Source organism: Meriones unguiculatus, chromosome 9, assembly GCF_030254825.1.
Source record: "Meriones unguiculatus strain TT.TT164.6M chromosome 9, Bangor_MerUng_6.1, whole genome shotgun sequence".
Lineage (NCBI taxonomy): Eukaryota > Metazoa > Chordata > Mammalia > Rodentia > Muridae > Meriones > Meriones unguiculatus.
The window spans coordinates 52,527,144-52,554,020 of record NC_083357.1 but is presented as its reverse complement, the minus strand read 5'-3'; the positions used below and the strand labels follow the sequence as shown (position 1 = coordinate 52,554,020).

Sequence of the window (26,877 nt, the reverse complement as noted above, 5' to 3'; positions counted from 1 at the left end):
ATGAATATATGTGTCTGAATTTCTATCAAATACACATTCGTATTCTCTGACCCTGGAACAATGAGTTCCTCGAATTTGTTATCCACTAGAGGAAGCAGAACTGCCCTTTCTCTGACTGTAACTATTCAAACGTCAAGTAAAGCTCTCCATTATTTCTGTTCAGAAACAAAAGCTACATGGTTAATCTGCTTAGTGAGCCACTCTTACTCAAAAGTAAAATAATGCTTATTTCTAAATCCTTCCAGAGGATTCAGGAAAGAGGATGACAAGCTGCAGGGAACAGAGGCAAGGCAGGGATGGACCACTGCAAAGGGACAAAAGGCAACAAACTGCAGGCCCTTCACCTGTTCCTCAAATCACACAGTCAGCAGTGATGTCGTAAGGCACCAGAGTGGGCCACCTGAAGTCCCTGTGACCAGACCGAGCTGAAGCAAGTGGAGTAAGAAATGGCTACACAAATGACAAATGAAAACAAGCCGAACTGTTACCGAGGACAAACCTGGTCAGATCAAAAGCCCTTGGCAAGACCCTACAGTCACCGTAAGTGTCAGGCAATCGGTTAGAGCACAATCACAACACTTTCCCCTGACTTTTAAAAATATCACTAATTTGAAGATCACACATCTAAATAATACAGCACTAGGCTTCCCTGTGACCCTGAAAATACCTCTGCTGCGTGTCACGCTATCAGTCTGCCTCGGATGCTTTACAGAAACCTGAAGGCCATTTTTGCTCACACCACGTCTGAACCTACAGGTGTCACTCAGGTGACTAAACAAGGAAGACTTGGCCTCTGCCGTCATAGCGTGTCTGACTCCAACCTCTGAGTCATTTACCACTCTGCATTCCTGACACATGCATATTCATCTCTTCTGTTCCGCCTTCATGCTTTCTGCACAGCTTTGGACACAGAAGGTCCCTCAGTTTTGTAACACAGCTGAAGCAAAACCTTGAAGTCAGGTTGTTTATACAAGATGGTAACATCAAAAATGGGAGAAACTCGGCGGTTCCAAGTTTAAGTCACTCCCACTAGCCACCATGCAGCCACACAATAAAAAACACGCCAACTCCTCCCCCCCAAAAAAAAACTTTACTTCTTCCATTTTTAAGACAAGCTGTCAGTCCTTTCTCATCAGAGAAGTGAAAAGGGGCATAGCATGTCTTGTTCTTAACATAAGATTCAGTATCATTTCAACTATTCCAAATTCAGCCATCTAAATTAACCAACAGATCGTGTTTGGCCACAATTCCTTGAAAACTTCAAATAAACCCACTAATTCTGACACCAGTTACACAGGCCATTTCTGCTAGTTCCTGAGGACTGAAATGAAGAAAGTTCAAAGATAAGCTTTGGCAGGTTGACAGTAAGCAACTCATCCTAGGTTCCTGCCCTGCCCTTTAAAAATGGCCAACACAACCAAAGAGTTCCTTTAACAACAGGAATGAAAATGGAATGGCTCTGTGTCTACCCACCCGGGAGCAGGAAAAATACAGAGGTGACGAAGATGCCCTTTGAGAAATAAAATCATCCTATGCTCTGTGAAAATCTCACCTGTCCTGGCCCTTGTCCTTTCCCACCAAGACCGGAAGAGGACTCAACTGTACAGTTTCAGACCTGTGCTCTAAGCGTGACCCTTGGGAACTAATTGCAGACTGGGGACTCTCCACATTTTCAGTTTCCCACTTATAAACTGACGAGTTGCCTAAAAGTCTAAAAGATTTCCCATTTCAACATCCCTTGGGTTTGTGAGGACTTCCATCCTGGCTGGCACCTGGGAGCACTTAGAGGCTTTGGTGTCGGAGGAGCAAAAGTTCTGAATAAATGAGGATATAGCTCCTTAGCCCAGAATCTTAGACACTATGCAAGCACTTTGGGTCTTTAAAGTAATTAATTCGTCCCTGGGCTGTCTCTTATAACTTTAATATTTACACTATGACAAAGTAAAAGTGCTCATTAGTGTATAAGTCCAAGTAAAAATCATCCTCTCTATTCATTCCAATGAGCTTATTTTACATTAGTGAGAAAGAGCTGGAGATGTAAAGGCCCGTGGAGTACTCTAGACAAAGTAGGTACCAGAAGAAAATATATTTGAGAAGCATTAGCGTGGGGTCTAGTGAAAAAATTGTTCTTCATCTGACCTCCACTGATGAGGGCCGCAGCTACTTAACTTCTGAGTTGCCTTTTCCCTGGATTAGCCAGAGTTACCCATCAACTCACTTCGACTCTCCTCCTCAACCAGTTCTCAAAAATATCCAATCAATCCATTCTGCAGGTCCGGGACCATCAGAGAAAAGTGGAACAGTGGTGTTGCCTAGGAGAAAGGATGTGCTCAACAGTAGCAAATCAAAGAGCATCTTCCTCAGAAGAGACATCCCTGGTTCCAGTCTCCACCCAGAGACATTTGTTCTTTTGGTGGCCTGGTTTGAACTCTTGTCTTCCAGAACGAACTGGGATTTTCTCAAAGAGGTGAGTGCTCAGGCTCACTGCAGAAGACAGCTCCATGTACTATGGATTCTTTTCATTTTGTTTTGTTTTGTTTTGTTTTGTTTTGTTTTGTTTTGTTTTTCAAGACAGGAGACAGAATTTCTCTGTGTAGCTTTGTCTCTCCTATAGAACAGGCTGGCCTCAAATTCCAAGCAATCCATCTGCCTCTGCTTCCTTGAGTGCTGGGATTAAGGGCATGAGCCACCGCACCCAGCTGTACTGAGGATTCTTTATGTCTTTTACTATATCCAGAGGGAACTGTGGAAAAGTCTGGCCAAATTTTTTTTAGGATGAATTCTGTAAGAGCTTCTTGCTCCAGAAAGAATTCCACCTCCAGGGAGGGTTTCTGTCTGTACCTCTGAAGTCTGAAGACATGCTCATCAGCAACAGCAGCCTTGGCAGGGCCTGGAGCAGAAGATGACGTCCATGCACAGAAGGGAAGGGACACTAGCTGCTGCTTCATAGTTTTAGCAGAAGACTAGAAGGGGATCACAGCTGTTTCAGTTAGGAGTTTCTCTAACATTGAAAGTAAAGCCTATTTTGCTTTGAAAATTTCCAGATTTCTTCACTGTACAACAGAATTAATCTTGCCCATAGAGTCAACATGTATATGGCAAAATTTAACACACACACACACATACACACACACATGCTACACAAAAAGAGTTATATACCCATCGACCCGCTCTGAGATCTGCAATCTATCCATTAGTCATCATTTGGAGTTCAGCCTCTGAATGCACAAGTTAAAATACAAATTTGTTCCTTGGAGAATTGGCACATCAAACTTTGTGAACTGTTAATGCTCCAGAATATCATACTGAGAAGTTGAGTCAAAAATGATGTGTCAACAAAGGAAAACTGGCTTTATCTGCTGCGTATTTCATTTATGAAGATGAACACATAGATAGATAGTCTAAAAACACAAATATATTCAAAAGCATTTGAGCTAACATGACTAATCTCAATATGTTATTAATGAAAATGAGCGTAAGGGTTAGAACTTAACCTTTGAGATTAATGCTAAGAAGGAAGGCTTTTTCCCCTTGTGCAATGGCAGACACAGAGCATCTGGTGATTCACCAGGAATCATCTTCAACATCAGAGCAGGTACACTAGAAAGGATGAAGATCTGGTTTTTATTTTGTCTCTACTACTTCCTTAGATGAATGACCTTGTTCTGGTCATTTGGCCTAATCTGAGGCTCAGATGCCTCATGTACGAAATTGAAATGTAGAGCCAGGCATGGTGGTGTGTGCCTTTAATCCCAGAATTTGGGAAGCAGAAGCAGATAGCTCTCTGTATGATCAAGCCCAGCCTGGACTACATAGTGAGTTCCAGGAGAGCCTGAGCTATATTGTGAGACCCTGTCTTGAAAAAAGCAACAACAACAAAATTGAATGGTAGAGATAAAATTCTTGTTCAGCAATAAAGACTCCCCTTTCCTCCTGCATCTCTACCCATCCGGGAGAGGAGTGGACTTCCAGGGCCAGACAGTGATACTCAGTGGCCCGAGACTTATTCAACTATTGTGACCTCTGAACTTGGACCTTGGCCATTTCCTTAGCAGGAAAGAATAACTTTCTTGTGGACCTAAAAGCCAGAATACCTGGCTACCTTTACAGTGAGAAACCTCTACTGAGTTAGACTAGGGGCTTCAGGGAACAGAGTTTCTTTCCATTCCATGAATTAGTGATGGTGCTCAATAGAGCTACATGCAAATGGAGACCAAAGAATGCATGAGTATTGAGATTGTGGAACCACGAACATTGAAAGACATTCCTAGAAGGCACCTCTCTTCTCGTTGAGTCACCAACTTCTGTATTCTACAAAAACAAAAGTGCATTTTAAACACAAAGGAAATTAGACAGAATAGCCAAATGATTCCAATCTGTTCATCACCCAATGCGGCTCCAAAGGTGTTCAGAGCCTGGGAGGAAGCTCCTTCTCCCCCTCCCCCTGCCCCCATTTTTACACAAGGCAAACTGGTGGAGCAGCTGCAGCATGTTCTCAGAGGAAGGTAGACTTCAAGGGAAAGCACGTGGCCTGAGAGCACTTGAGGCCAGTGTCCAGCTGGTGCAATGGTTCAGCCTTTTGACTTTATAAAAAGAAAACTGACTTCCCCCAGAAAAGCGTAGAATCTTGCGTAGGACCAAAAAGGCTATAAATCATGTCGGAGGCAAGAACTGCTTATGCAAGATGCTGACCCAAAGCAGAGGACCATTTTTCCTTTGGTGAGACCTGGAAAACCTTCACGATCCTGCCTGGCCCGCAGAGCCTCCTGGTTTTAGCGACACATGCTGAACCAACCAATATATAAAGACAGTAAACCGAGTGTCGGCTTTGCTTGACACCCAAGCAGAAAGGACACTAGGAGAGATGGGGGCTCCTAAGACTGCAGTGATGACTAAGCTATCCCCACAAGCCATGCCACTCAGGGGGAGCCTCAAGCCCCGGGGACAGCTCCTGCTGAGCCCCAAGCTGAGAACTGGAGTGACTGGGTTCCTGGGTGGATGGTCGACAGTCTTCCTGTTTGTTTACTAAGTTTCTATTATTTCTTTTATTTTTTGATATCATAATATGATCATATAATTTCCCCTTCTCTCTCCTCCCTCTAAGCTCTCCCTTAGCCTCTTTCAAATTCATGGCTTTTTTTTTTCTTTAATAATGTTGTTACATGCATATATTATAGACATACAGGTTCCTAAGAACATAAGTACAACCTGAGCAGTCTGAATAATGTTGCTTATAACAGTAGTGTGTTTCGAGGCTCACCATTTCTCAGCAAGCATGAGCCTACACATGAGCTGAACAAGGACAAGAGACACTCCAACAAGCCCATGAAACTCAGTCAAGCTCACTTCCCTTTTATGACATCTTAGACAGAGACTCTAGTCTTTCACTCCACCATGGGTCCTTGGTAAGGACCTGCCTCTGCAGAAAGAAAGTAAAATACCATTGGGACCTGGCCTGTCCGCAGGTCACAGACAAAACAGACACACAGCTGTGTCTCAGGTCCCAGGGCCTACAGAAAATTATGGGCCATCTAGTACCAACTTTCCTCTGATAGGCTATGCCTTGGATCACAAAGATCCCCAGCAACAGGACTGTCAAAGGACTAGGCTCTAGGCTGGTGTTCCTTTAGTCCCTGGTTTTGTGTGGCTTACTAAGAAGGAACCTAGGCACAGAGGCAAAGGTGAGCAGAAAAGGCAAGTCTGAAGCTCTTCTGACTAGAAGCAAAAGCTGCGTGAGAGAGAAATAAAAAGAGAGAAAGAAAGAGAGAGAAAGAAAGAAGGAAGGAAGGAAGGAAGGAAGGAAGGAAGGAAGGAAAGAAAGAAAGAAAGAAAGAAAGAAAGAAAGAAAGAAAGAAAGAAAGAAAGAAAATAAAAAAGAAAAAGGAGTGACTTAATGTCCAACTTGACTGAACAAATTATTTCCCCACACACATGTTCTGGGGACTAAAGGAACAGTATTACATTCTCCTGAGCTCTTTCTGACCAACATGTTTCTGTTAAAGGTTATTATGTTCCTGGGGAGCTGGTATCAAAGCTTCTTGCTCCTTGTCAGTATATTTAAGAGGCCAAATCTGTGTAAATTTAAATTATAAAGTCTCTCCCTCAACTGCCCGGTCTCAGAATAGGCCCCCTTTCACTGGGCATTATAACCAGGGAATAGAAACACCTTTATCATTGCAGCCCAGGCTTTTGAAATTTTGGCATAATCGAATTTCCTCCACCCAAGGCATATCAAACAGCGCTGCAGAGTGAAGTCTAATTTGCTTTTAACCAATACTAAATCAAGAAGTTCTTTCCTTTGCTTGTTTGAAGACTATTTTACTTGACAAATGCAGCGTTCTCAATGACCACCCCTGCTGGCTGGCAGCCCCAGGAGCCAACCGGTCACACTTAGGACAAAGGTTGATGAAAACTGTGAGGAAAAAAACAGCAGGACACTACTATCAGCAAGGAGGAAGTGGTGACTGTGTGAGCAGACACTTAAAAGCATCAGAAAGTGAAAAGACACTTAACTATGACGTACCTTAAGATGGAGGCGAGAAACAGCAGGGAACTGGCCTTCTCTGTCTGGGTAACTCTACGCCAGCTGGTGTGAAAATTTCAGAATCTTTTGTTATTGTTGTGTCTGTAATGTCGGTGAGAGGACAGCATGAGTACCTGAATGAATAATGAAGGAACATGTCAATCAATAAATAAATAGTAATATCAAGAAGGTGGAGAAATTGGTTGTAGATGAGTGCATTTGGGCTCTGGAACACACACACACACACACACACACACACACACATACACACACACACACACACACACCACAGCTTTCGTCTCTTTCATTGTCCTCCTTCCCTAGGGAAGATGGCTGACAGTTAGAGAAGAGACCAGAGGATATTGGGACTTTAAGAGGCCATACATTTTAGGAAACACTTTCCCAGCTTGATTCCCTGGACAGTTTGAATTGTTTACTCCTCTGACCCGATCTTCAGTGAGACTCGATTTTCTGTGTAGATGTTTTTCCATTTGGAGAATTAATGCCCCCCTTGACTGCCTTCCTTCTTTCTTGCTCCCTGCTCTAATAATATCCTTAAGGATTCAGACTGTGTCATTCGCGACTTTTCGTGTCTAGGTTGCTGAATATTGAAATGTCGAATACATATGGAAGAATGAATCAATTAATGAAATTAATGAGCACATGTCAAGGCTTAAGGAAAAAGACATTAATTGCTTGGTTTGATGACAAAAAAAAAAAAAAAAGCAACATTATTTCTTGCGTCTAAGTCCCCAGCCCAGGAGTAGTCTCCATCCCTTTCTGCTGTGAGCCCCACAGTGGCGCACAAGCACCTGTAGCCTGTGCAGAAACCCACAGCTGCTGTGTGCCCTGCCTGGCCGTCACGCATCGTGCTTGTGAGTTGCAGTAAGTTCAGCTCTTTGTCTTGCATTATGTCTTCCTCGGGGGTGTATTCTAGCTACCCCAAACCCCAAGCAGAAGAATCAAAGCTGGAAACACATTCTGATGCCGACACAGACAGCGGAACAGATGTCAGACAAGGTCAGACTCAGGAAATGTGGTACTTGGAGACAGTGGCCCCTCAGGACTAAAATGAGCCTCCAGGGATTGCAAATGGAAGTAAGTGGATAGATAGCCAAAAAGACACATGAGCTCCCTTTCTGCTCTATGCATTTTCCCTCCCAGCCTTTGAAGGGTTTTCAGTATATTAGAAGAATTTTTAGCAAGGGGTATGGGACTCAGTGCCTTGGTCAAAGAATTTGCTTTGAGGTTCACAAGATCTTCCAAGTATGTATGCTAAATTTTTATGATTAACATATAGAGTCAGGCCCTGGGGGGCAATATTAGAGTGGCCCGGGTCAGCATAGGTTGATAACAAGAGATCTGAGGAGACCATGATCATCATTTTGTTCTACTTCGTTGTTCTTAATGGAACCATCTTACTCCTGTTTGACCAGAACGAAGGCTGCGTCTCATTCTAAGCATTCCATGAGGAAGAGGCAAGAACCGCTAGATGGCAGCAGATGGTAAGGAATGGGAGCTATCGGCAGGCTCCTGGGGAGCTGGGCTTGAAGCCCTCCATTTTGCTTTGCATCTTTAATGAGATATGTGAGGAAAATGAGCCCCTTGCATGCCAGCTACAGATGCCACAGCATATGGAGAGATACCGCACAGCAATCTTTCTCTGTTTATTAAACAGGAGGCAGCTAACCAGTCACTCGCCGCATCCTGCCGCAGTTGTCCTTTAAGTCGCTGGATAGATACTATTGTTGACAAGGTAATAAAGAGGAAGGGGGTTAAGCAGAATGACACAGAGGTGTCGAACTTTGGGATTGCAGGGTATCATCAAGCTGAAGCACAGGGCAAATTACTAGCAAAAGAAGAGAGAGCCTCAAGCCCTACTTGGAGAGGACCCTGTGTAGCTTTCGGCTTCCACATTCCTCCCCTGGGGCCTCCTCCGCTGCTCTCTCATCTCCCTGGCAGACCTTGGGGGCTCATTTATCCAGAACCCCTACGACCACCAGACAAGCGCAGTGGTCTGACCTTTCCCCACAAACCCCAAATGGGAAAGAGAGCTCTGGGCATTTTAAAGAGCAAATTATACTTGCTGCTCTAGCAGACTGAAAAGAGATCGCATGACCAGAATGCATTAGGCTGCAACTGCGTAGGAGTGCATGCTTTCTAAGCTGCCCGAAACAGAAGTAGGGCCCACTCCTGCGGGCTGCAGAAAGGCAGACAGGACTCAGCCTTGAAGACACAGCTGTGTGGCATGCCCCAGCTCTGAAGGCAGCCAATTTTGCTGCTTCATTCCTGTACCGCCCTTACTCTTTTTGCACCCATTAACTCACAGTAACAATTCCCTCTTGGTTTCTTCTAACCCAGACTCTTCTGAAGCCCTGGGTGGCTTCTGAGAACAGTTTATAAGTCAGGCACCCCTCTTTGGCCTGTTAAGAAACTGGACCGTCCTCCGTTAACCACAAACCCCACAGTTCCTAGGACTACTCAGAGTCACTCATTAAAATCCTGAGACTGGGGAAAAAAAAAAAAAAACAATTCAGTCACGTTCTGCACAGAGAAACTGAGGCGCAGAACTGAGAAACAGCTTCGACTCTCCTGGTCCTCATCCCTCTCCTCTATTTAGCCCTGCATGGAATCCAAAGTACCCTGCCACTGTTTGCCTTCCCCTTTAGAATGGCTCTGTATACCAGAACCTCTTGCCAGTCTGTGTGACCTTAAACAATTCATGTACCCTGTCTGTGCCACATCTGTGATGTGGAACTTGAGGTCCCGGAATTAGAAGACGATCAGGCCCTCCTCTGGTTGCACCACCTCCCAGCTCTGCTTTCCCAAGCTTCTGTCAGCTCTCAAAGAATGGCCCACAGGATACTGCTTCCAACAATAGGCAAACCCAACAGGAACCAGCAACATTTGTCGTCCGGTAGAGAAGAACTGTGCCTGTGGTTGGAGTCTTGTTGACACTCTTTGTCCTCTGAGTGAGGCAAACTGAGAGGCTTCAGATGTCACCAATAACAGGGCCTGGGGGTAGTCACACGCTTATGGAAGGAACCTACAGAGCCGCTCCTGTCTGTATTGGCGATACCTAGTCCAAGACTGAGAGTGTTTTAATAGCTATTTCTCACATTTAAAAAAGGAGCTTTTATATTCGGCATGGGGGTGTGGGGGCAAATCAGGTCTCTCAGGAGGGCTCTACTCTTGCCCATAATGGAGGATTGGCTTAGCTCAGCTGCTCCTACAAAAGGCTGAATGCAGCAAGCAGCAGTGGAGGCAGCTCCCCGCAGCTCTATGTGAAAATGACTCACAGCGGTTATGAATATCAAGCCTCCTTTGATGTGTTCCCAGACGTGAGGAGCAGCCAGGAAAAGGAGGCAGGCTCTGGATGCCTGCTCAGTAGGGTGGTGCACAGGGGCCTGAACACATCTGGCACCATCCAGCAACTCCAGGAGAAACTCAGGCTGGGTAATTACCTAGGACTTTCATTATTGAGCCCTCTCTCTCTCTCTCTCTCTCTCTCTATCTATCTATCTATCTCTTTCTCTGTCTCTCTCACACACAGAGAGAGACAGAGACAGAGAAAGGCAGAGAGACAGAGAAAGAAAGAGAATCAGATTCTCCTAAAAAACTGCAATCTGTTTCTATACCTTCACCTATCCCGAGGGGATAACAGTTCACATCGCGAATAAAGGTTGTTTTACTGAGCACAAGATGAATGCGCCTCCTCACCCAGCATCTGTACCAATTGCTGTAAAGCCATAGACCCTGCCCCAGTCAGCCAAGCGGAAGGAGTTTTCCTCTGTAACGGCCATTTCTAGACGCTCAGCCTTTCAAGTGGCTGCATGCTACCTTGTTCTTCTAATAGGCTCTCGGGGGTGATTGAGTACAACACCTCCAAGTCTTTCTTCTGGTGGCGGCTCACCAGACTGGGTCAATCACACTTGTCGATAGCAGAAGACAGGGTTGCGGCCCCAGCATCCTGACTTGGAACAAAGGAGCGGGTGAGCCACTACCATTTCCTGTCTGTGTCTGGGGAGCGTGCATGCCTGTGCAAGGGTTTCTCCATCTTAAAGCAGGTCCAACGGCATGTGGTCCCTGGAAACTCCAGAGTCTCTACAGTTGCAGAAGCAAATAATAACTACTATGTTCCAGTAGGTGGTTCCGCCCAGGCACGCACTGGCAGCACTAAGTAGATTCTGTGGGTATTTCGGGAGGGGGACGACGGGGACAAGACTGTATGAAGCTTGGAAAAAACCTGTTAGAGATGTCAGAGGAATTCAAGAGGAGGTAATATGTAAATTTAATCTAATATGTGCGCGTATGACTATCGGGTAAGATACTATTGTCAAGGGGCATCTAGGGAGAAAATTTATTTGATTCTGTGCTTACTTGTTTTCCTCTTCTGAAATGAAACTGCTGTTTACTTTGCAGTCAAGTGGGGCTTTGAGTAAAAATTTCTCATAAATCTACAGTGATCTATGTGCGCTCATACATGGATACAAGGCAAGCAGCTCGTACACAGGGAGTGCTAACCATATGCCAGGCACAATGCTTAGGGCCTCACGCGCATCTTCCTCCCTTCCTGGGCCAGTTACTCACTTCCTGGGACAGTGTGTGAGAGCTGGAGAAGGCGCCGTGTCTCCACTGGATGGATAGGCTGAAGCTCTCCTAAGATTCAATAGCTAACATGTTAAAGAACTTGGATTCTAGATCATTAGATTCCAAAGCATTAGCTCTAACCACTGTGCCATGAGCTATATTCTCATTATCAAGTGCTTGCTATACATGAGAAACTGGCATTTTAGAAAGGCTTAGCAGAAAAGACAAGGTTCTTGATTTTACAAAGCTCCTTAACTACACAACAGAACGCAGACAGCTGTGTCTGTGTGTGCCATTGTGGCTGTGGTTGAGGGCTTGTCAACCTGGTATTCTTTATGCCATCTTCTCCAAGACTCCAGTGCCCTTGTTGTTCTTCTACCTCAGCCCTCCTGCCCTGCATTCACTCCCCCTGCTGCTCCATTGCTAAGGCCTCCTACAGCAGGACTTCAGGGCCTTGAACTTGACAGCGGTCACATGAGCAATCCAACCTTTCGTGCACTGTGCTGGAAAGATGCGGCTGCTGAACCAGCCAGTCTTCTGTTTCATTTTTAAATTCAGCACGTTTCTTCTTGACTGTTTCTCTCGCTTTTCAGGGGCATAGTGCAAGACCGCCAAGGGGGCAGGGCAGAGGAGATCTCAAGCTTGGAGGTCCACCGAGCCAGATCATAAGTCAACTGAAGGCGCAAGGCCGCAGAAAACCCCGGGTAGGAGTGTATCTCTGCTACTTCCACGACCTTGGAAGGCAAGTGATGATGGATGGAGTGGACGCTGTGTGTTGATGTGAAGCAGAAGGCAAGAAGCAAACATTGTGCTGGTTGCGGATCTTGCCAAGAGCGGAGCAACTGCCAAGGCAATTTCAGCCTTGACTCAAACTACCAAGATCTGAGAGGAGGGATCGCTTACTGTGATAAGCATCTTCTGGTGACACTGACCCAACAGTAGCTGTGTTTGTTTGTTTGTTTGTTTGTTTGGCAGGGGGAGGGGTAGATTCTTCTTGTTAGGAGAACCTTTCCTTCTAAGTTGGGTTAACGAATCTTTAAACCATTTAAGCCCCAAGGGAAATGCAAGCTTACTCTGTGATGGACTAGACTCCTTTACAAAGCTAACAGCATCCCTTATCTACAAGAGTCTGCATTTTACTTCATTTTAGCAGATTTGTGCCCGACAGTGCCAGAGAGTCTCAAGGTAGCAACTCTCAGTCAAAAACTCCCTAGGACACTAGGAGATCAGATGATCAGCTCTGGGTAGACATACCCCATCCCCCAACTCTCTCTCTCTCTCTCTCTCTCTCTCTCTCTCTCTCTCTCTCTCTCTCTCTCTCTCTCTCTCTCTCTCTCTCTCTCTCTCTTCCTGTCTGCATCACACTGTCTAAACTCTGAGGCGGTCTGGCCATTTTGCCAACCAACTATTTCTTCTGGGAAAATCCAGGTTAGGAAAATAAATTGGTATTTTTTTCTGATTCTTCCTAGGCCCGGCTCCTAAAGTACCTGCCCATAAGTGAACAGTAATCTTCAACTTCATCTCTCAGAGGTGGTTTCCAATCCATCTTCCCAACCTGTATCTGACAAGTCCCTTCAGCAATCCACACACTTCCACAGTCATTCCTGCCATTCATCATTCCCTGTAGCTCTGCTTTTGGACACTAGGGGGCAATGCTGGCTCAGCCAACTCGCCAGACACTCCATTCCATCTTATCCCTGCCTGGCCTTATCAGTTTGAGAAGCAGCCTCTTGGAAGGAAGAAAAAAAAAAAAAAAAAAAAAACAGGGCTCACCCTCAGAGCACCCCTCAACCAACAAGACAGCCAGGCTTCTCACAATGCCTTCCTCATACCTGGGATCATAGAAACAAAAGGCAGTTCACTGGCAAACAGATCCAGCCCCGTGGGTGACATCCCCCCCCCCCCCGAGAAAACAGACTGAGAGAGCTTGCTTAATCTGGTCAATAACCAGGAGCAAGCTGTGTCTTTGCCACCGGTGCTTGTCTCCACCCATTCAAGATGTTAAGCCCTTGAGAGTAAGGTTTTTAAATTCCTGGGAGTAGCGCAGTATTTATCAGCAAATAAATTTGGATGGATGGGTGGGCACAAATGTATGAACTGGCGTTTACTAATTTCAAATTTGTTATCCTTTCCCAGCTGTCTAGACGCCTAATGCTCAGTTGCTGATTGTGCATTTTTGGAAATGGCAGAGGATGCTCAGGCTGTTAGGCTAAAACAGTGGCTGCTGGGCAAAGACCTTTTCAAGCAAAATTCAAGCTTTAGATCTCTCTCTCCCTCTCTCTCTCTCTCTCTCTCTCTCTCTCTCTCTCTACCTCTACCTCTTTCTCTCTCTCTTTCATAACACATTTCCCCAAAGTGTTTTGGGCCTCACTAGACTGGGAACTAACAAAAATAGACACTGCTCCATTAACTGCCAAATGTATAAAACTCCACAGCCCCTTTGTGTAGGATACATAGCACCCATCACATTCCTAAGCAACCAACGGGAATTCCACAGCTCTCAGTGGGTCCTCACCATACCCAGCGTGCCTTTCTGTGCTCTACTGTGCTCTTCTTCTTCTCAGGAGACACTTCACCAGGCTGCACTTCCTTCTACTTTCACTGCAATGGATTCCACGGCACAGCCCGGTCTACTCACTCAGCACCGCTGATGACTCTGAGTGAGAGTTAGAGCAGACTTCTTTTTCTCTCCATGAGACTCTCCTAGTCACCTGGCTGCAGCAACCAGTTCCGTACCTCCAATAAGAACGTATAGGCACTGTGACATTGCCATGTGTCTAGAACAGAAGATGCCGTTTCTTCTCAATGTAAGACTAACTCTTCCTGTCGTGAAATGATTGACAGGAAGAAAAAAATCCTTTTTCTGGGGAAATCTTGCTCTTGTCCCTCTACTGTTTCAGGTAGGGCCTTGCCGTCAGAGCTTGGACAGGGCCAACATGGGGAGTTCGTCTGTGTCATTAGTTCTAATACCACCAGGGAGCACGAACACCCTAACTAAACTCACAATTAAGAAAACTTGTCCCTCGTTCTAACTTAAAGTGACCATTTAGGTTGTCCTACCAGTGTGCCATCCTGGTAGACCAACTTTACTGCTATCCTCACTTCACTTTCTCCAAAACAACCAGCGAACAAGTTCCAGTCATAATTAAACTAATTCTCAACAAAGGAAGACTGCTCTAAATCTCCTTCAGAGTCTACTCCGACCACAGAAACCCAACAGTGTCTGCAGACTTCTTGGAACAGTCCTGCTAAAGGGAGCCAAGAAAGGGTAGGGACTCATTTTAGAATATATGCCAGTTATAAAAATTCCAAACTTAAACCTACCCTTAGAGTCTACACCTAGGGCCTCAGAGTACACACCGCTAACCATAGTCTTGGAAAACTATAAAAAAAATTGCTCTTTGATGCCTTCCCTGGAAGCAAATAAACAGAACAAAAATCATTTTAAATATAGTATTTTTCTTCTATTGCAGCCCATGTAAGTGAAGGCAATCATACACACAGCCTAAATTTCCAGGCCTACGTCTCTGGTGGATGAGTCACTTCAGGCCTGGATGCCAAGTCTGAGCACAGGCTGTGTATGAGCCATGCTTGGAAACTGGCTGGAAATTAAGTCTACATTAGCCAGAGTAGACGAGATGAGGGGCTGGAGTTGGGACTGTGTCCTACTTGATAAACATCTTGGGAACTCGGCTAAGGTGCATGAATTCTGCTCTACGGAAAATGGGCGATAGCAGGAGTACATGGAAGAAATGTGCCTAGAACGTGTTGATAAAGGTTGCTGTCAACGTGGAGATGAGTCTGCGACAGAAGGAGCCGGATGATCCACGTGGCTAATGCAAAACCTGAGGTGGCTCTCTATTCAAGGTCAAGAAACAGCCTAAAAGTAGATAAAAGGATAAAGAGGATGGAAGGGCTGTCTCTTCCTGGAATGGTACTTGTGTGCTGAAAGAGTCTCTGAGACTCGCACCCTAAGGTCTCATCATTCAAAATTCATTCTCATTCACTGTTAGTGCATTAAACTTAAGGTGCTGGTTCTTCCAGGACTATTTTTATGTTTCTGCAATCCAAGGGATTAGTCTCCAGAGGCAGAATTCTACGTATACATAGAGATTTGGAAAACCAGAGTCTTCTTGGAAGCCTCAGTCATTACATTGTTGATTAATTATTATTTATAAAGCCCATTGCATAAATATTCAACCAAGTACAACTAGTGTTCATAACTAATTCATAATGTTTGAATATTAAATCCATGTGGAGCATCCTTTCCTTCGACAAATTCTTTTATCTCCTCCCTTCTGGCATTGCAATAAGGCAACTCGGGTCCAGCAAGAATCTGCCACCATCCCTTCTGTTCTCTGTCAGTCTCAGCATCATCTTCATCTCATTTCATTAGGGGATCCCCACGCACCAGGGACAGCCTTCTCTAGAAATGTCCAATGGACCTGCCCAGGGCCACCATGTAGCACACATATACGTCTTCTCAACCAGCTCCACTGCTCCAAGAATCAACAGTACCATTTGCCCAAGCCTCTAGGGCAGTGGTCCCCAACCTTCCTAATGCTGCGACCCTTTAATACACTTCCTGATGTGGTGACCCTAACTGGAAAATTATTTTTGTTGCTATATCATAACTGTAATTTTGATACTGTTTTGAATTGTAATGTGAATACCTGACATAAAGCCCCCCAAAGGGGTCACGACCCATAGGTTGAGAACCACCACTCTAGAGGAACCCTGACCCTCGGTGTTATCCTACCCATTCTGATGCAGTCACATCGCAGCTTCACCACCCACAATTCTGTCCGACGTTACTCTAAAACCAGACCCCCGAGGTCAGTGACTCCATTTGTCCCATCATCCCCTTCAGGCTGTTCATGAGAATGTTTTGTTTTGTTCTCAAAAAAAAAAAAAAAAAAAACAAAACAAAAAACAAAAAAAAAAAAACAAGTGGCCTCGGAAGGGAAAGGAGAGATGAGGTAAGGTGGTAGCAGAGGTAGGAAGAAAGACTAAAAAAAGCGACAGAATAAAAAGTCCCTGACCTCAACTTCCAAAATAAGATCTGCCCTAAAGATAGCCTAGTATTTATCCTAATTTAAATGTCCTGGCTCTGCAGTCTTTCATTGTGTGCACAATGGAAAAGGATCATCTCATAAAGCTTCTGCTGCCCTCACAGTGGGAACAGTAGGCAAGCTCATTCTGCTCCAAGAATAGAGTGATGACAATGCTGTCGGGAGCTACAGAACTTGAACAAACAGGGTGCCTTTTTGACGGGATGGTAGCTACAAAGGAAGGTGGGAAGAGGGCCCTGTGGTGCTGGGTGGGACATGAGTTGTCAGGGAAAGTTCCAGACTGCTCTCCTCCATAGTGAGCTCATGACCAGCAGCATGGGCCGGGGCAGTACCTGACTGAATAAACACAGACTCAGGGAGCACCTTCACCCCACCCATGCCCAACCTTGTGAATATTTGCTGTCACACTGCCTTTCCCCCATGCCTCAGGCCAGCGGCAGATTTTAAACTCCGTGACTGCAGAGACATTGGGTGGCTTTGCTTCCACTGCATCCACAGAACTCAGAAGAAAGCTTATATTCTGTTGTCTCTCAAGAAACACTTGCTGAATAGGTGGTTGATTGATTGGCTCATTACAAATGAACAAACCGCTTCCTCCCTTCATGGCTTCTGAAGAGGCGACTTTCAGAACCAGACATTTCCAGTAGGGAAATTTAGACATTTAGAAGCCGCATACATTTAGAAAAAATGGCTGTTGCTACCTCCACTCAGCCTTCTGCGCACCTTAGATTCCTGAAATTTAGGAGCGAGGACCCAAGAGATCATGACCCACCAAGTTTCTTCCAAAAAAGATTATTTCCCTGGTTGTTTCCTTTCAGAGAATAAACCTCCCAGGGCTGATAAGCAAATGCACCATATGCTGAGAACACAAGCCCAGGGTAGTGAAGGAGGACCCCAAGCCCCCTCGAAAGGAGCCTGTTGGATTGCTGCCTCTGAAAAGCCTGCGTGTGCTTTTCAATAGCACAGGCACCAAGCACCCCCAAGGACCTCTTTCTTTTATTGCCACTGCAATGAAGCGGCCACATGGCAGTTGTAGATAAGGTGGCCCCAGTGTATTGCGCATGCAAAGCAGGCTATGAGGCACAGCACAGACAACTGCAGAGCCTCCTGTAAGGACTCCTCCTGGTAAATGGGTGAACATGTTCCCAACACTTCTCACTTTCTATTTCCTGTTCTTTATACCAGACATCTCCTGCAGAAGCAAAATCACGGAATATCCCAACATGGCTGTCAGGACTTGGATGGAGGCCGCTCCAGTGTCAACATAAAAGTGTTGATGGGAGTCACCTCAGTGTTCTTGTATTGGCAAAGGGCTAACCAAAGGCTCACCTATTTCTACAATGCCTTGAAGGCACAGTGGAATAGAGCATGGCCATTTGTTTGCGGACAGAACATTGTTCTCCAGTACCTTCCTATTAAGTATGTGAAACCAAGAGACAAGGCCATTAACTACTATGCACTAGAGGCACTGTGATGTTTGTTGGATATCATTATGAACAAAAGACTATAAGCGCCAAGCAGACACAATACGCAAAATCCAGAGAGTCTACCAACAAGACACAAGCATTTAGTGATATCCTGAACTTGCCTCGTTTATTTATCATTCATTCATTCGAAACTAACAAGCCCGTATGCCTTACAAATCATTGCACTAAATGCTGTGGAAACACAAATTAAAAATGAGTGCTTGTCAAATACAAAACACACTCAGCAGGTATCAGTTCCTCACTTTTATCTTCTTAAGCCATGAGAGGCGAAAATTAAATCATATTGAATTACATCAATTTTCCACCTAAAAATAAAAGCACAGTCCCTGATTCCCAGAAGGACAAGTGAATTCTACACATGCAAAATCAAGGCCAGCAATTAACATCTTAATTACAGATCCTTGACAGCCTACCAACAGTTCTAAAAGCCTTAAGAATAGTATATATATATATATATATATATATATATATATATATATATATACATGGATGTAGTAAAATAGATAGATCGGAGATATGTGTTAGGTTGATGATGTATCAGAGGATGGATGGATGGATGGACGGACGGATGAATGGATGGATGGACGGATGGACAGATGGTAGATAGCATAGCAAAGTGGCTGAGTGCCAAGTTCAGATTGAAAGTTAGCTTTCTTCAGGTGTGAATCCTAGGTCTTCTCTTATAAACCTACTAACCACCTGACCTTGGACAAGTGACTTTGTGCTTTGCTTTTCTCAGCAAAACTTTCATGAAAGAATTATTGCTAAAATTAAGTGAACTATCAAATGCTATTTAGAATAAGGCTTGGTACAGAGAGAAGAAACACATCAACTATCTGTGTTTTTGATGATGCTTTCATGATGATAATTACTATATTTTCTCTATAGTTGATTGGGTCAAGCCTTTAGGAAGTTCTTTATAAGCATTAAGCCAGTCTCTGGCCTAGGAATATGGATCAGTCAGTAACTTGCCTTTCCTGCACAGACCTGCGTTCATATCCTCCAAACCCATGTAAAAAAAAAATTTAAGCATTGTACACAGCTGTACCAGGGAGACAGGACAGGAGGATCACCGAAGCTTGCTGGCCAGCAGAATCACTGAGTTCCAACTTCAGCCAGAGACCCTGTTTCAGTAAAATAAGGTAGAAAGCAGAAGGGAAAGACATCCTGCATCAACCTCTGTTCTCCATGTCTACCCACATGTGTGCACATACACACACAAAACACATATACATACTGCATATAAATAGTCAGTCTCTTGGGAACTTAAGCATTCTTCTGTATTAGCATTCCCTCTAGTAGGAACTAAATATCAATAGGCATTTAGACAAATACAATTGAAAAGACCTTCAAAATCTTTTTCAAAGGATGCTGATAAATTATTAAGGGCCTATGACATAGGAAAAAGCAAATAAGAAGGTAATTTTTGTTTGACCCTCATAAAACAAGCAAACATGGACATTATGAGATATTAAAATACAACACTGCCTCCACCCATTAAATGGGTAGAATAATGGAATACTTCACAAACATACATCCAGAAATAAAATTAAGGTTGTTTGGGAATATAAATACAGGTATTGAATTAGTTCTATCAAAATACCAGCACACTAGATGGCCTGCCAGCATACTAGATGACCTGAAAAGATCCTTCTTCCAACAAGGCAACAAAAAAAGTTTAGCTGACCTTACTGTGTCCTAACAAACAAAGAAAGGGTCGAGCTCAGCCCAAGGCTGCATGCTGCCCAAAGACACTTTCAGTGAGCTTAGTTTATTACAGAAACCACCGTGAAGAATCCTGGGTGTGAACAGCAGAGCTGGGAGCTGAGGGTGGGTGGAGATCTGCTTCTCTAGGGTGGAGAGCAAGAAATGAAAGCATCCAACATCAGCCTCTAGTCTCCATGTGTGTCCACACACACATGCACAAAACCCATGTGCACACAGACAAGTACACACACATACATGTATTACATACACACATCTCTTCTAAGGATGAATGTTTTCCAGGGCTTCAGAGCTCATTTGTTCTTGAATGGAATCTCCATCTCCTGCCATCTTGCTGGCTTTCTCCTTTGCAGCCAACATACGGGCTTATCAGCACTGGTGCTCCCCAAGAGCAGCTCTTCCAAGGTGCAAGACAGCACACAATGGATTTTTATTGGGATGAGAAGTTGGAGATGATTCTTTGTTGAATCTGGTGTTGGGATCAGATTTCAAAGGCTTAGCTTTGCTGGACCAATTTCGTAAATGTTTAGCTAACCTTCTTGAGTTCACTTTTCCCCCAAAACACTTAGGGTCACTGAGGACACATAGTCAGAATTGCTGAATCAAATTTATGGTACACACTCAGGAGCTCTGATGTACTGTCTACTCATGAGGAGCTCCAGGACCCTATGACTCCCTATCAGGTCTTCTCCAACCTTCCATTCATTATCCAATGCCATAATAGCAATTGTCTTTTTTCTTTTCCAAGACAGCCTACCACAAATGGTAAAGAAAAGTGTGAAGGAAAAAAGACAATGCCTTGATGAGCTATATATGTTGACTAGCAAGAGCTGCCCAAGTGTAGGTTTTCAGATACTGATTCGTGGGAACAAAATGAAAATCGTGTTGGAGCTGGTGGAAACTTTCTGTTCTAACCACCTTATCTTCCACAGCAAACCTTCCAACCTCCACATCTGAAGGACAAACACTGAAGAGAGAGTGACCAGGGACGTTAAACTAGTCAAGTGTTCAAGTATCCACAAGTCTCAGCACACAGAATTAGAGCAATTAATTTTTCATTCAACAGTGTGACTTGAGTGTCTACTGTGGTCCTGATATTAGGCAAGAATCAAGGTCAAGGGAAGAAGCGCAAACCCCCACTGACTGTGGAGTTCGCACAGTGGTGAGCACATGGTACAGCAGACGCATGTGGGAACAAGAAGCTGATTCTTGGCAGTGATTACGGGAGTGCGGCCAGAGTAAAGCACAGGCTGGAATCATGCCATTCACATCCCAGGATGAGCGGCTGCTGTGGGAACCAAGAAAACATCCTAGCAGGATCAAACCTGGAGCTGCAACTAAATATGAAAATGTTTATTTATTTACATCCCAAGATCTCAAGTCAGCAGCAGCCGCAGCAGCTGAGTTACAACTGGAAGGAGACTCAGCCCACCTCTGTGCCATTTCCATTGGCAGCTGCTTCAGCCAGTGCCACACAGCTGGGTAAGCGAAGTGCAGATGGAGAATTGGCAGCCGAAATCTTTATAGACACAAATGAGGCTGTGATTTTCTTTGACACCCGTAGAAATTCCACACGAATTTCTCTAAATCTCTCATGTTTGCTTTAAAAACAGTGAGTGAGACACAGAAGACACTGCAGGAAAACAAATCAAAGAAAGAAAGAAATCCCAGCAGCCTGAACATTCGAAGCCCAAAACAGACGTAGGAGAAGAAGCAGTCTTTTACTGAAGGCAGTCCTGGGATGCCCAGAAGCTGAGGTCCTATATCTGTCTAGGGAAACACAAGTGCCACGCCTTTCTTTAGTCACCTCTGTTCTTGCTCTTTGATCCAGTTATCCAATGACAGCAGAGACACTAGAGACATATTAGAAGCAGGGTGACAGCCGGAAAAAAAAATCCCCAAATAGAAATTCACCACAGGCATACATCACAGCCCATGTGGCCGTTACCAAACCTTTACGTCAGAAGTCTGAGGGTAGTGTGTAAAAAGATAAATAAGGAGCTTTTCTTCACTACATTTACCCCATTTCCTCACCCAAAGAATCTAGGAAGATGGGGAGAATGGATGTGTTCTCAAACCAAAGGCAAAGTAAGTCCCCAAAGTTCTGGTTAATAGAGAGCATCTGCCTGGCTCTCTTTCATGCATTCACAAGTGTCCCTAGGGACCAGAAAATGGTACCCCAGAGCAGAAGACACCATCAGCAAGAAAGCCAGCATGCTGGGTGTACAGGGAGTAGGAGTTGATTTTATTCAAACTCTTTTTGCCTCTTAAAAATCCTGTTCATTCCGTGTAAGTGGAAACAACTGGAACTCTCTGTTCTTAGGTTGCTTTCCTAAAAGCACAGAAGATCAAGACATTTCTGACATGGCTCCATTCAGCAGAGCCACTTACAAGCCAAGTCCTACAAGCAAACTCACATACTTAGGCAGAAACCTCCCTTCCCCAGAGGGTTGTTCTGTATCAGACTTGAAGTTAAAAGTTCTGTGTCTTCCCTAGTTACCATGACTCAGGCAGGGAGCTATGACCTGGTCACCAACCTACCGTGACAAGACAGAAGAGGCAATGAAAAGAAATCAGCATCTCTGACGGGACTGCAAATACACACCAAAACAAAGGAGTGGATGCTAGTCTGTGTCTTTTCATTTCTGCCTCACAACATCCCTACAAGGTAACTAAAATGTCTCTGTCTACAGATGAGGAAATTAAAGCTTCAGGATGTAAACTGATTGCTTGGTACTGGCAAGCTCCAAAGCAAGACTCAAGCCATAGATAGTTAGACCTGCAAAATCAGTGATCCTTTTACGCAATGTTGGTCAGTGGCTCCCCTTATGCAGTGAGCCTCACGCTCTTAGAAGCAAGCTCTGTGCAGATAGGTGTGCCCTTGCTGCTGAAGACAAACGCACAAAGGTGGGCAGAAAAGCTAGCTATCCCAACTTTTAACCTGTTTGCTAGTAATCTCAGCCTTCGATAGAGCAGGCATCCAGCCATCTGGGCTTCTTGGGAGTCAGAGACTACTGACCGAAATCCTGCTTGGCCAGTAAGTATCTGCCAAGCTACTAATATTGACATAATCGATGTCTGGCAATGGCACTGCAAATGTGAATAAGTTTCTGTTTTAAATAATCTTAAGACCCCATGCAGGAAATCAATCCCCAGACAATTCGAATAAAGTTGATTCATGTCATGGCCTAATGTTTCAGGGAATTCGGAGAGATGTCTCCCTCATGGGCGGTAGGAAAGGGAGAAGGAAGTTATTATTATTCCAGAAAAAAAGGGAATAGCGGAAGCAAATCAAGACTATATAACACACCTGTGAACTTGCAAGTGCTTTCCTGTAGGTACTGAGCACAAGAAGGGAAAGGCTTGAGACTGGAGGAGACAATGAACCAGGCTTAAGGGACGCATGGGAGGTTATCTGTAGGTGGAAGGCATAGCCAATCATTTCATGATTTCTCTCTCCCCTGGGAGAGTTCTCTAGACACAAAATCAGTCATGTCCCACTCAGCTGTCAGGACTCAATCCAGGATTCCCTGCTTTGAGTATTCCAGGCAAACTCTTCCTTCGTGCTCTGAGAACACTGAGGCCACCTCTTCTGTAGAACCTGTCACTGCTGTTTGTCTATTTAATGCTCTTCCCTGCAAACAAAAAGAACCCTGCATTCTTTGAAGCCAGAAGCCATCTCCTTTTCACCATTACATCTCCCCAGTAATATCTGGCCTGCGATAGGTGGGTAGTCTGCTTATTGAATGAACATCCTACCAGCCTATGACCTCACTATCTTGCCACATGTCTCTCTGAGGAAGTGACAAATATCAAACCCCCTTTACAGCAGATAAGGATTCCCACGGAGACAGAGACAGAGGCGAGTCTTGGCAGGGCAGCCGGGAGAGCACCAGCCTACTTCAAAGTCATCTTCAGTGAAGCCATGCTTTGGAGGTTTTCAGTCTTCTTCATTTTTGTCTTCTGTACAGGTAAGGACAGGCCCCTGGACCTTTTACTCATTGGGAAGTATATCTCTAGAACAATTTTCTGGGACTTAATAGGGTGAATCAATGCCCATCATACACCAAAACCCCATCCCCTTGGGGTGGAGGAATTCCTTTGCAACCTCTCTGACTCTAGGTTCTTTCCTTCAGGGGTCTCTTTGGACATAATATTGGAACCAGTTGACAAAACTCTAACGGTGGTAGCTGGGAATCCTGCCACCTTCTACTGCACGGTGACTGGAGGGGACTTGAAGAATTACCAAATGAGCTGGTATAAGAAGAGTGAAAATAATGCTCTGATTTTAGTATACAAACTAAATAACCATTCTATGGATGATTTGATGGGCAATTTCAAAGGGAAAATTAACGTTCTAAAAAGTCAGTTTATACTTGACATTCAAAAGGCGACAACGAAAGATGCCGGGACGTACTACTGTGGGTCAGATATCCACAGTGCTACAGCACAGCTTCCGAGCCCTTCAAGAAAGGCTAGGTCAGACCGAGATGGAAGACCCAAGGAGAGACCCTCTCAGGCAGAACCACATCTGAGCTGAGACCTCCTGATTACATTGACAGTCACCTCTGATAAGAAAGACTGGAGCTGAGCTGGGGCAGGGCCTGCCCTTTGAAGTTTCCATAGCGGTTAGAGAGAAGAGAAGGTTGCTAGAGCTTGTGTACAGAGATCAACAGGTCCTCAACCTTCCCTACCCACAGCACCCTCTTATTAAAACAACAAGCTGGGGAGCTGCTGTAGCTTATCGCCATCTTTATCATGGTAGCTTTCCTGTGCAGAAACTAGATAAAACAAAGATGGTTTTCCATTAGCATTCTAATCAAAGTTTCCAAAGTTATTAGCAATAGTTTTAACTCATACTTCAAAGAGTGAGTAGAGTTGTTTTCTGAAGTGTTTTCATGGCAGCTTCAGGTTAAAGGCTTTATATCTGAACTAGAGAGGAGTTCTGAAGCCAAACAAGCAGAGGCAGAGAGGGGTAATACAAATGTTTCCTTCACACTGGTTATGAGTAGAATCTTGTAAACGGATAATCGTCATGGCACTATGGACTGAGCTGACCATGAATCAAATGGATAAAATACATGAATTACCACCTAAGAAGGGCTGAGTCCACAGGGCATGAGGCCTGGAGAAGCCCAGGAAACAGGCTGGAGGGAGCTGACTTAAAGATGCAAGCATTCAGGAACCACCAGGGAGTGTATTCCGGCAGCCAGCTTTTATTCTGCTGAGACAGCTACTTGGAATCTTCTCGTGTAAAGCTAAACATTAGCATACCTAGCAGAAGTGACTGTGGAAACTAAAAGCTGGATCTTCCCGTGCCTTCCAGTCAACATTCCTTACAATGCTACCTTTACCACACATTATTTAAAGCCACGGGTGTCATTCATGGTATTAAGATAAGTCATGAGAATAAAAAAAAGGGAATATTCTTATCAACAGGCTTACAGTTTTTCTTTATAAGACCAAACGCCAGCAATTATAATTAAAGATTACAAGAGAATACAAAAATGTAAGGAATAAATATGAATAAATAATCATATTGTGAACATTTCATTTTGAAGCCCATTAGTCTCTACACTAACTTAAAAATAGAAAATACAAAAGCTAAAAAAATATGAAACACATTCTATATAACAATGTATATTACTGACTTTATATGCAATGCCTAAGAGTTCACAAAAGGACCAATCTCTGTGAAAAAAAAAAATTCATAGAATTTTCTAGGCTTGACAGAGTCAAGATAAATGAATAATAGGTTTTCCCAAAAGGCATACAAGTTATCTATTATTATAAGTTACCTCAAAATTTAAAGGCTCAACAACAACAAAAAGTTCATTTTGTTATGCCACACTCTCTGTGGGTCAGAAATCCAAGGTGGCTTAGCTGGCTCCAGAATCTCATCAGGCTGCAATTGTGGTATTAGCCAAGACTGTAGGCATCCCAGGGCTTGATTGGAAGAAGATCTGCTTTAAGCTCACCCACGTGGATATTGATAGCCTGTCTTAGGTACTTCTCTATTGCTGTGATAAGACATCATGACCAAGACAAGTTATAAAAGGAAGCATTTAATTTGACTCATGATATCAGAGGATTAGAGTCCATAATGGTGGATCAAAAGAAAAGCTGAGAGCTCACATCTTGATCCAAAACCACAAGGCACAGAGAGAGAAAGAGAGAGAGAGAGAGAGGGGAGAGAGGGAAGAGGAGGGAGGGAGGAAGGGAGGGAGAAAGTAGAGAGAGAGGGCTCACTCACTGGGAATTGCACAATTGAAACCTCACATCCCTTCCTTGGTGATACTCCTCATCCAAGGTCTTAGCTCCTAATCCTCACCAACAACTGGGGACCAAATATTCAAATATCTGAGCCCACAGGGACCATTTTCATTCGAATCATCACACAGCCTAAGTTCTCAATATGGCTGTCTCCATAGAGCTCTTCTTAACATGGCTAGGTCTCTGAAGAAAAGAGTTGTGTGAGTTAGAAGCCACAGTCTTTTTCAGTCTATCTCAGAAGTGACATTTCAGCATCCTGTTAATAGCAGTGAGTCAGTGAAGAGGAAGGCTTACATTGAAGAGGAAGGATTACATGTGAGGATGAGTACAAGAAGCAGCCCACCCTAAGAGCCGCCTACCACAAGGGATTGACGCACAGAGTATGGAAAGAGAAGTTGAGGAGTTGGTTAGAAACAATGTGTTTAATGACCTCTCGCTAGTCCATAAGAAGACCAGCAGAGCCAACAAATCTGGGCCCTCAGGGGCCGGCAGAGACTGGCATCAACCAAGGACCATGCACTGAGAGGAGTCGACAAGCAGCTCGGCCTTCAGGTGGGTCCGGAAGCAGGGGCTGTCTCTGACATGGACTCTGTTGCCTGCTATTTGATCACTTCCCTCTCATGGAAGGGATTGCCAGGCCACAGAGGAAAAGAATGCAGGCAGTCCTGATGAGACTTGATAGGCTGGGGTCAGACAGTAGGGGAGGAGGGCTCCCCTTTCTGAGAAATATGGGAGGGGACTAGGGGGTAAGAAGGAGGGAGGAGACCCGGAGGAGATGAAGAGAGAGGAGTGTAAATAAATCAGAGTGTAAAGTGAATAAATTATATAAAAAAAAATAAAGTTTAAAAAAAGATCTCTGGCTATGAGACTATGAATATTTTATTTTTATTTTATTTTATTGCACATGTAAAATACCTGGAGATAACATTTCAAATATGTTCTTGGGCTTAATGTAAAGATTCTATGTGCCTATGAGCAGGCCCAGAATTAATTAATTAATTATGTTTTTTGAGACAAGTTATCTATATGTGGCCTGGTCTGGCCTTGAACAGGAATGCTCCTGTCTTAACTTCTCAAGTGCTGGGATTATCAACAGGTACCACAACGCTTGACAATCATACACTTTTACAGCAAGTGCCCAAGGTGACTCTGGTGCAGGTGATCCAAAGATTCGTATTAGGATCTTCTGTTGTGAGTAAACAAGGGA

General features: G+C 44.3%; 1 protein-coding gene and 1 long non-coding RNA gene across 2 annotated transcripts in view; one reads left to right on the top strand and one right to left on the bottom strand.

The window, feature by feature from the left end:
- The window catches only part of LOC110550052 (T cell receptor alpha chain MC.7.G5-like), a 521,238-nt gene that overhangs the window by 357,400 nt on the left and 136,961 nt on the right, over window positions 1-26,877 (top strand). The gene's annotated exons all lie outside the window — the stretch shown is intronic.
- Window positions 1-26,877, bottom strand: part of LOC132656460 (uncharacterized) — a 134,628-nt gene that overhangs the window by 84,936 nt on the left and 22,815 nt on the right. Inside the window, exon 2 of the long non-coding RNA XR_009594216.1 lies at window positions 6,524-6,657. This is a non-coding gene — a long non-coding RNA (uncharacterized LOC132656460). The remainder of the gene's footprint in view (window positions 1-6,523; window positions 6,658-26,877) is intronic.